Raw genomic sequence first — 10,843 nt, forward strand, 5'->3', positions numbered from 1 at the left:
GATTAGAGAAATAGATAGATAGATACAAGTGGGGGAAATAAGTATTTGATACACTGCCGATTTTGCAAGTTTTCCCTCCTACAAAGAATGGAGAGACAGAATCTAAAAAATATCCAGAAAATCACATTGGATGATTTTTACATAATTAATTTGCATTTTATTGCATGAAATAAGTATTTGATACAATAAAATAACAAAACTTAATATTTGTATATTATAATACAGAAACCTTTGTTTGCAATTACAGAGGTCAGACATTTCCTGTAGTTCTTGACCACGTTTGCACACACTGCAGCAGGGATTTTGGCCCACTCCTCCATACAGATCTTCTCCAGATCTTTCAGGTTTCGGGGCTGTCGCTGGGCAACATTGAGTTTCAGCTCCCTCCAAAGATTTTCTATTGAGTTCAGGTCTGGGGACTGGCTAGGCCACTCCAGGACCTTAAAATGCTTCCTACGGAGCCACTCCTTAGTTGCCCTGGCTGTGTGTTTCATGTTACTGTCATGCTAGAAGACCCAGCCACGACCCATCTTCAATGCTCTCAATGAGGAAAGGAGGTTGTTGGCCAAAATCTCATGATACATGACCCCATCCATCCTCCCTTCAATATGGTGGTCGTTCTGTCCCCTTGCCAGAAAAGCACCCCCAAAGTATTATGTTTCCCCCACCATGCTTTACGGTTGGGACGGTGTTCTTGGCGTTGTACTCATCCTTTTTCCTCCTAACAAGGTGAGTGGAGTTGATACCAAAAAGTTCTATTTTGGTCTCATCTGACCACATGACCTCCTATGCCTCCTCTGGATCATCCAGATGGTCATTGGCAAACTTCAAACGGGCCTGGACATGTGCTGGCGTTAGTAGGGGGACCTTGCTTGCCCTGCAGGATTTTAGTCCATGACAGCGTAGTGCGTTAGTAACGGTAATGTTTGAGACTGTTGTCCCAGCTCTCTTCAGGTCATTGACCAGGTCCTCCCATATAGTTTTGGGCTGTTTCCTGACCTTTCTCAGAATCATCGTTAACCCACGAGGCGAGATCTTGCATTGAGCCCCAGACTGAGGAAGATTGACAATCATCTTGTGTTTCTTCCATTTTCTAGTAATTGTGCCAACAGCTGTTGCCTTCTCACCAAGCTGCTTGCCTATTGTCCTGCAGCCCATCCCAGCCTTGTGCAGGTCTACAACTTTGTCTCTGGTGTCCTTAGACAGCTCATTGGTCTTGGCCATGGTGGAAAGGTTGGAGTGTGATTGAGTGTGTGGACAGGTGTTTTTTATACGGGTAACGAGTTCAAACAGGTGCAATTAATACAGGTAATGAGTGCAGAGTAGGAGGGCTTCTTAAAGATAAACTAATAGGTCTGTGAGAGCCAGCATTCTTGGTGGTTGGTAGGTGATCAAATACTTATTTCATGCAATAAAATGCAAATTAATTATGTAAAAATCATACAAAGTGATTTTCTGGATTTTTCTGTCTCACAGGTGAAGTATACCCATGATAAAAATTACAGACCTCTCCATTCTTTGTAGGTGGGAAAACTTGCAAAATCGTCAGTGTATCAAATACTTATTTTCCCCACTGTAGATAAATAGATAGATAATAGAATGATAAACAAGATAGAAATATAGACAGAAAGCAGGAAGAATAAAGAAGCAGAAGTGCCATCATGTGGGGGCTGTGTATGCGGGGGGACTGTATATATGGGGGCTGTGTATGCGGGGGCTGTGTATGAAGGGGCTTGTATATATGGGGGCTATGTATATGGGGCTGTGTATGCAGGGGCTGTATATATGGGGGTTGTGTATATGGGGGCTGTGTATGCGATGGCTGTATATGTGAGGGGCTGTATATGTGGGGGGCTGTACATTCGTAGGGCTGTACATGTGGGGGCTCTGTATATGCGGGGGCTGAATATATGGGGGCCGTGTATGCGGGGTTTGTATATCTGGAGGCTGTATGTATGGGGGCTGTATATATGGGGCTGTGTATGTGGGGCTGTATATATGGGGCAGTCTATGTGGGGGCTGTATGTATGGGGGCTGTGTATATGGGGGCTGTGTATGCGATGGCTGTATATGTGGGGGGCTGTATATGTGGGGGGCTGTACATTCGTAGGGCTGTACATGTGGGGGCTCTGTATATGCGGGGGCTGAATATATGGGGGCCGTGTATGCGGGGTTTGTATATCTGGAGGCTGTATGTATGGGGGCTGTATATGCGGGGGCTGTATATATGGGGCAGTGTATGTGGGGGCTGTATGTATGGGGCAGTGTATGTGGGGGCTGTATGTATGGGGGCTGTGTATGCAGGGGCTGTATATATGGGTGCTGTGTATGCAGGGGGCTGTGTATGGGGGGGGGGGCTGTATGTGATGGGGGCTGTATAGCTGGGCCTGGAGGGGTTACTCCTCCCTGCCCCCATGCTCAGTGATGGCTGCTCGGACGTCAGCGGCCGCTGTGTTTGTACAGGGAGCAGCGACTTCTCTCCCCTGTGCTGATCACAATGCTGGCGTCAGGCTGTCTCCTCTCCTCTCCTCTCCCTCCTCCTCCTCCTCCTCCCCCGATCTATCACACTCCGCCGATATGTCAGGACATCCATCCGCAGCTGCACAGCCCGGGCTGCACCTCTCTCTCTCCGGGAACTTTCCGAGCTTCCAGCAGCACAACTACTCCTCATAGTCACTAAAAGCATGTCATATATACCAACTAGATAATGACACTGAATATCACATGTGCCCCTGAGGGACTACAAGTCACAGCAGCCCACAGCCGGGTGAGATGAGGGTAGTAGTTGTCCCGCATGTGCTGGAGACTTGGGAACTTTCCCCTAGCTCAGCTGTACACATCTCCCAGCCCTCCGCACCGGGTCCGTGTGGGTGTAAGGTGACCCGTGCAGTCTATAGACACATGAGCCATATTTATATCGTGCAGACATCGAGCTGGGCCATCCGGAAAGGAGAGAGTTAAAGCAGCCTAATAACGAGGTGGTTATTCGTATTACAGTTCTGCCCTGCTTTAACCCTATGCTGTCCAGAGTGACCCCCACACAGTATGGTTGGGACAGGGGAGACGAGGCCACGGTCCTACCTGTGTTGCTGTGGCCCTGGCCGGTCACTGCTGGTCCCTGGTCGCCTGTGCATGTGAAACAACGAAGGAAGCAGCAGGAGGAGGAGGAGGAGCGGGAAGAACACAGCACAGGGCGAGGCGGCAGTCAGACTGGAGCCGCTCAGGCTGCTGTCAGGAGTATTACTGCGCACAGCTGGCACCGGCCCAGGACACGTCTCCACACTGTGCCCTGCCCGCTGCCACCGCGCCGTGCCCGCCCGCTGCCACCCCAAACCAGGAGAGTGGCGGCTGCAGGAGATGGAGGTCACACTGGCTGCAGGACGAACTTCATATATGTGAAGGAAAAGACTGGTCCCGTGCTGCCTGGCACATAATGGGTGAGGGGGCACTGAATAATCCCCTCACCATCTCCACACAACACTCCAGGAATAAAAAATATTCGCACCACAGAATCCTCACTCAAAACCCGGATGAAATCCGTCCGCGGACCGGCTGCCACCAGTCAGAATCTGCGCCGTCCCCCTGCAAATTGTAGAAAAAAAGGTGATGTGCGGATTCAAGCGCATCGTTCACTTTAAGAACCATGTACATTGTCGACGTGCCGTGAGGACGCAGACAATATTCGCTTTTTTGGGTGTTTTTTTGCTTTTCATTTTCTTCCAAGAACCGAACCTTTTTCTTTATTTTTCCTTCACCGTGGCCTTATCAGGGCTGTTTTTTTTTTTTTTTGAGGAACGAATTATAGTTTGGAGTGACATTAATTATTTTTCCATATAATGAAAGAAAAGTAAAAAGATTCCAAGTACGGTGAAACGGTGAAAAATCAGTGCAATTCTGCCATTGTTTTTTTTCTTTTACAGCGTTCATTGTACAGTGAAAATAACCTGACTACACAATTCTCCAAACCTGTATGACTATGGGGATAACAAATGTCAATCGTTTTTCTTTTTTTTTTTTACTTTTTATTATTTTAATGGCTTAAAAAATTTCCAGAACTTTGTAAAAAAAAAAAAAAAAAAGAAAAAAATAACTGGTTTGTGTCGCCATTTTCTGAGACGCATCGTTTTTTTTTAATTCCAGCTGTGTAGGGCAATCGTATTAGTACGATTTTGGGTTTCAAAAAATATTTTGATGCCTTTTTATTGCGTTTTTGGGGGGGGGGAAAGTGCGGTGACTGAAAAATGGCAATTCTAGCACTTTGATTTTGTTTCTGTATAAATGTGTACTTAATGGGTAAAATGAGTATTTTGAAAAATTGGACAGACGCTGCGATGCCAAATATGCTAAACTTTTTTTTATTTTAATTTCTTTATTTTTATTTATGGGGATAATAATTTTTTAAAACTTTCTAAAACTTTTTTTTTTACTCAGTTATTTAGAGCCCTTTTGCACATAAAGTCTCAATTGATCGCTTTTACTACAGGCTGCAATACAGTTTTTACAGTCTTAATTGTAAGCACCCTGGAATTAGATGTCTACTTTATTAATAGACTTACGCTTCTGAATACATTAGGTGCCCGTGTTGCCCTGCAGGTGTCAGAACAGCAAATCTACACCAGCCCATTTACACTATAATTTACGAGGGGCATACGTGGTTCCACCCATTTCTGCAAAGCTCCTCACACTTTTTTTAAACATCCCATAAATTCCGGTAAAAATTTAGGTCTCAAACAATGGTGAATTAAGGCGTGCGCCATCATTTACATCTTACTTACAGCCAACATGCAGTGAGAATAAAAAGAAAAAGTTTCTGCAACTTTTTATGGCAGGAACACAACACTATTTGCCCTGAATTTGGAAGACCCTGTTATGTCTGTTGGCGCTGTCGGTCACCATTTGGACCCATCATACGACAGATCTAACACATCATGGCTTCCTTTTAGAACAATGTGAACAAAGCTTTATATATTATAATGTCCAAAAGTTAGTCATATCAATGATGGAAGCATGTAAAAAAGAGTGTAAGCCGAGAGTCACATTTGCATAGTTACAAAGGGGCAGAGGGAGCAGTTAGACCTCATTCATTAATTGTCTTTTTTTTTGCCATGCAAGGATAATGAGACCATTTTAATCAGTGAGCAGGATTTCATTTTCATTCATTTTTGGCCCGTGAGTTAGTTTCTACCATCAGTACAACATCCATGTATTTTATATGCAAAAAAAACAAAACATTTTTCCAAGTTTCTTTTACCCATTAATACAGTAAAACACGCACAACAATCGGACGACACATGGATGAAATCTGTGGGCAGTCTGAGTTTTTCATAAATCCATTGACTAGAATGTTTGATTTTGATCTGTTATTTGGAAATGTCTCCATTTCTATTTTACGGATTCTTGGTCCCAAAATAAACCCATTGACTTAAACAGCTGCATAGACTATAATGGCAATGTGAACACGTACAGCAGACAGCAGCACTTTCCATAAGAAGGAAGCAAGGTCCGTGAACCAAGGGATCTAGCTTGGCAAAACTCCACAAATGCTAAAGGATAGACAGCGACCTGACGGGTTGTGAAATAAAAAAAGGAAAAATGTTTCCCCCTAATACATTACAGCTACGTATGATCTGATCCTGCTGTGGCAATATGATACCAGGAAATAACATTTCATGTGCCACTAGTTTTATAATTGATGTCATCACTTTCCCCCATGGCCTTATGTATATGGGGGAGATCACAATGGAAATATATGCAGGTATCAGAAAACATGAGAGCACCATTACAACAGGTGCAACAGAATTACCTGTCAGATTCCAAAACATTTTTTGAAAAAAGACCCACAGTGTGGGCAGTATGGTGGCTCAGTGGTTAGCACTGTTGCGTTGCGGTGCTGGAGTCCTGGGTTCAAATCCCACCAAGGACAACATCTGCAAGGAGTGTGTACAGGTGCATCTCATAAAATTAGAATATCATCAAAAAGTTAATTTATTTCTGTTGTTCAATACAAAAAGTGAAACTTGTATATTATATAGAGTCATTACAAACAGAGTGATCTATTTCAAGTGTTTATTTCTATTAATGTTGATGATTATGGCTTATAGCCAATGAAAACACAAAAGTCATTATCTCAGTAAATTAGAATAATTAACAAAAAACACCCGCATAGGCTTCCTAAGCTCTTAAAAAGATCCTTTAACCTCTTTCAGTAGGCTCCACAATCATGGGGAAGACTGCTGACTTGACTGATGTCCAGAAGGCAGTCATTGACACTCCACAAGGTCCCAGAGTTCCAATTTTCATTTGGAAATCAAGGTCTCAGAGTCTGGAGGAAGAGTGGAGAGGCCACAATCCAAGCTGCTTGAGTTCTAGTGTGAAGTTTCCACAATCATCAGTGATGGTTTGGGGAGCCATGTCATCTGCTGGTGTAGGTCCACTGTGTTTTATCAAGACCAAAGTCAGCGCCGCCATCTACCAGGAAATTTTAGAGCACTTCATTCTTCCCTCTGCCGACAAGCTTTTTGGAGATGGAAATTTCAGTCTCCAGCAGGACTTGGCACCTGTCCATGACTCTCCCCCTGGGCCGTGGGGTACTCGAAACCGGGTCTTCTGGTGTACGGCGCTGAGGGGGGGTAGTAGTCTCCGCGTGGCGGTCACCCGGTCCGTGGCTCAGGGCGGTCAAACCAGTGGCAGTTGAATGTCCGACTACGCCACCCGTGGATCGCGGTCAGAGTGAATCGCCGCTGCAGGACAGACCGCTGAGGCAGGTGTTGTGGGTGCAGCAGAGAATAGTATAACTCCCTACAGGAGGAGTGTGGCCTCAGGGCAGCAAGTGTAGATAGGATGGGGGTGATGAGGGTTGTGGTGCAGGATGTCCCAGTACCGTTAGTGCTGGCGCTGTAAGAAACACGGAGACAAAGTGTTGCAGTCCAGGTTCTTTACTCACAGTTCGTATACTCCAAGCCACTTCTGTACAGGTAATGGCTGCCCACGTCGTGCCGTGCTCTCCAGGTGAGGGGCTCAGCCAACTCCCAGGTCTCTTTGGAGCGCTTCACAGGAACCCCTTTGTGTGTCCTTTCTTTGGCCTTTCATACCCCACCAGTGACCGCACTTCTGTCCTGCTGCCTCGGGCCTTGGCGGGCAAACGTTGGCCTCTGTTTCCCCGACCCTATGTGGTGCCTTTCTAGCGGGTGTAGTAGGGGGCTGCGCCACTTAAAATGTCGCAGACTCCGGTTCTTAGCTGAGGGTAGTCTCACGCCTCCTCTAGTAAGGGATCCGGTACCCTCTCTTGGCCTGACCCCTCCACTCCGGTAGATTTGGGCGTGCAGTGGCGACTGGCCGGTCTGCACCCCTGGGGTCCCTTCTTTCCTGTTCCTGGAGCCTCCTCCGCTCCTCTTCCTTCCCTCTCCTCTCCAGGCTCTGGCCTCTGTTACTAGGCCCGTCTCTGGAGCAGAGCTCGTGCAGAGCCTCTGCTCCCTGTCACTTCTCCTCAGACTGAGCCCTGAACTCAAGATGGCTCCTCCCTTTTATACTTCCTAACTGTGCACCCAGGAACTATTCTTTCCCTACCATGCACTATAGGGTTCCCCCTTCCTAGGTGTTCCCTCCCCCCATTCCAGCCAGGGACAGGGACTGTCGTGCTCTACCTGGAGCATATCGGTTGCCCTGCCCCCCGGAAATGTGGTGTAATGCATGCAGGTATCGGGGTCCTGATCCACACTACTTCCTTACCTAGAAGTGGGATATCACACCTCTGGGTGAGGTGCAATACCTCGGTAGCAACCCAGCCCTTGGGGTGCTACATCCACACTGCCCAAAGTACCAATACCTGGTTTAAAAACAACAGTATCACTGTGCTTGATTGGCCAGCAAACTCACCTGACCTTAACACCATAGAGAATCTATGAGGAAGATGAGAGACACCAGACCCAACAATGCAGACGAGCTGAAGGCTGCTATCAAAGCAACCTGGGCTTCCATAACACCTCAGCAGTGCCACAGGCTGATCGCCTCCATGCCACGCCGCATTGATGCAGTAATTAATGCAAAAGGAGCCCCAATCAAGTATTGCATGCATTTACTGAACATACATTTCAGTAGGCCAACATTTCGGATTTTAAAAACATTTTTCAAGCTGTTGTTATAAAGTATTCTAATTTACTGAGATAATGACTTTTGTGTTTTCATTGGCTGTAAGCCGTAATCATCAACATTAACAGAAATAAACACTTGAAATAGATCACTCTGTAATGACTCTATATAATATATGAGTTTCACTTTTTGTATTGAAGAACTGAAATAAATTAACTTTTTGATGGTATTCTAATTTTGTGAGATGCACCTGTATGTTCTCCCCGTGTTTGCGTGGGTTTCCTCCGGGTTCTCCAGTTTCCTCCCACACTCCAAAGACATACTGATAGGGAATTTAGATTGAGAGCCCCAATGGGGACAGTGCCCATAATGCCTGTAAAGCACTGTGGAATTAATGGTGCTATATAAGTGAGTAAAATAAATAAATACAGTGAATCAGCTGAGATTCAGGGTAAGGCCATGGCCCCCCTATCAGTATTCAGTCAGTATTTTTTCTCAGGAGTGGGAGCCAAAACCAGGAGTGGGTGATAAATGCAGAATTGGTGACTTGTTTCTATTATACCTTTTCTCTGATTGTTCCTCACCTGGTTTTGGCTCCCACTCCTGAGAAAAAATACTGACCAAATACTGATAGTGGGGTCGTGTCCTAAGGGCTCACTCCCACTTGCGATTAAATCGGACGAATGCAATCCGATTAAAAATCCAATTTAATCCTATGCTTGTGTTCTCAATGGCGATTTTTTTTCCTGCTCCGTTCGGACGGAAAAAAAAACACAGCATGCTGCCATTGCATGCACAATTAGGATCGCACTCACCCATATAAGTCTATGGGTGCGCGTGAAACATCGCACTGCACTCAGATATCACCGGGGTGCAGTGTGGTTCCCGCCGATGCTGGCAACAGAGCAGATGGAGAAATTTATTTCTCCGTCTCCTCCGCAGCTTGGAGCACAGAGCACTGACACTCGGATCACGCTCGCAGCAAAGCAGGAGCCGAGTGTCATTAGCTTATCGCATCGGATGCTCTCTCATCGGATGTGATACACTAGTGGAAGTCTGGCCTAATCGATAGTGTGCCCCCACAAAGGAAAGGTAAAAGACAACAGTCATTGAGAAGTAAGAAGATAATGTGGATTTTTGATCTTGAGAGTTTACAACCTAAGGGTCTTAATATGGAATCCATAATCCAGTACATACATGTATTTGAATTATATGGCAGACATTGTTTTTAAAAGGGGTTGCCCACTAGTAGGACAACCCCTTCTCGATCTGAATGTTTGGTGCTAATAAGGTAAAAACACTTATACTCTCCTCTCGTGCAGGCGCTGTTCCAGCGATGTAAGCACTCGCGTTCCCGGGGCTCTTGTGCAGTTGTTCTGACACGTGAGCCCTACATACATTACAAAGTTGCTGATTTTCATGAGTACTATTGATTTATGAAATAAAAATTAAAATGACAGTTAACTATCTCAATAAAACCTATAGACTAATGATCAGGAGGGTACATTGTATGTTTGAAGTGTGTACATGCCCACAGGAGATGGATCTCTATTTGGGACTTAGATTCCGGGTGCGCTGACATAGGGCGGGCTCTTTCCTCTTCCTTTGGTGGCGGCAGCGTTGATTGGTTGCCAGTTACACACTTATAAGAGTGGTGGACTGTACTGTACTATTGTGTTTCTTCCCCTGAATACACCAAATGCGCTGTGCGATATTATATTTTGAATAGCATCAACCAGTTTTAGATATATTCTGTAATGTATAGAGTGTGATAGGCATTGCTAGTATCGTAGGCATAGTGTGCAACACTAAGATAAGTATAAGATAAGTGATATAATAGGTTAGGTTTTAGGACATGAGGTAGTGATCATAGGATAAGATAGACTTTGGTAAGATATATAAATGAAACATGTTTAATTATTATTATTTATTATTATGGGGCTCCAATGAGGGGGATAGGGCCAGAAGGCATTCCCAGATTCCTGCATAGAACTTCCTCTAGTATCTAGCAGGTCATCTAGCAGGTACCAGGCCAGAAGATGCTGTGTTGTTGGGGATCGTCTTGAGAGGTCAGTGATTTTTGTCCCGGGTCCGGCCTCTGCTCCCTTCAGCCTGGTACTGTCAATGAAATGTAGCTCCCCGACACCAGCAGCGCTCATGCAGCCCCACATAAGGGCACTGCCACTACCAGGTTTCACCTTTTCTAAATGCATGATGCCGAAAATGAAACATGGTGGAGGCAGTGTCCTTATGTGGGGCTGCATGAGTTTTTCTGCTTCTCTTCCCAACACATTGCTCTTCACTACTGCACATACGCTCATCCCCCACTGCATTGTACTCACTTACCTACATTCCTATAACCAATATGGCGCTTTGTACACCTCCCCCATCTATCCTGCATGCTCCAACTTACTCTGGCACCTTTTTAACTTATTTAAAGGAGACTAAACCTGTGGTTTCACTTTCTTCCCTAACCAACTTTCTACATGGGTATTAAGATAATCTTTTAGCACTTAATTTATTTCTTTGACATGCAGCCTTTTGCTCACCAGTGATCAGATGTCATAGTCTATTATCACATTAATATGCATTGTTATGTGTGTCACAACCTCCCTCACTGGAGTTGGCCTGTCTTATGGGCTTGACCCTTGGGGGAGAGAGGAACCACTACTGTGATGTCACCTACAGACCTGGGCCAGGATAATTGCATTATATGACTCATATAGTTGATGTTATCCCCCATCTTTGGATTGTG

General features: G+C 45.3%; 1 protein-coding gene across 1 annotated transcript in view; it reads right to left on the minus strand.

Annotated features, from left to right (window-relative positions):
* Window positions 1-3,240, minus strand: part of SMAD9 (SMAD family member 9) — a 35,699-nt gene extending 32,459 nt beyond the window's left edge. Inside the window, exon 1 of the mRNA XM_073662559.1 lies at window positions 3,082-3,240. The gene's annotated coding sequence lies outside the window, so the exon portion shown is untranslated. The remainder of the gene's footprint in view (window positions 1-3,081) is intronic.
* Between the last annotated feature and the right edge of the window lie 7,603 nt (window positions 3,241-10,843).

This window comes from Phyllobates terribilis, unplaced genomic scaffold (genome assembly GCF_046119375.1).
Source record: "Phyllobates terribilis strain yellow unplaced genomic scaffold, ASM4611937v1 Scaffold_2__4_contigs__length_985480577, whole genome shotgun sequence".
NCBI lineage: Eukaryota > Metazoa > Chordata > Amphibia > Anura > Dendrobatidae > Phyllobates > Phyllobates terribilis.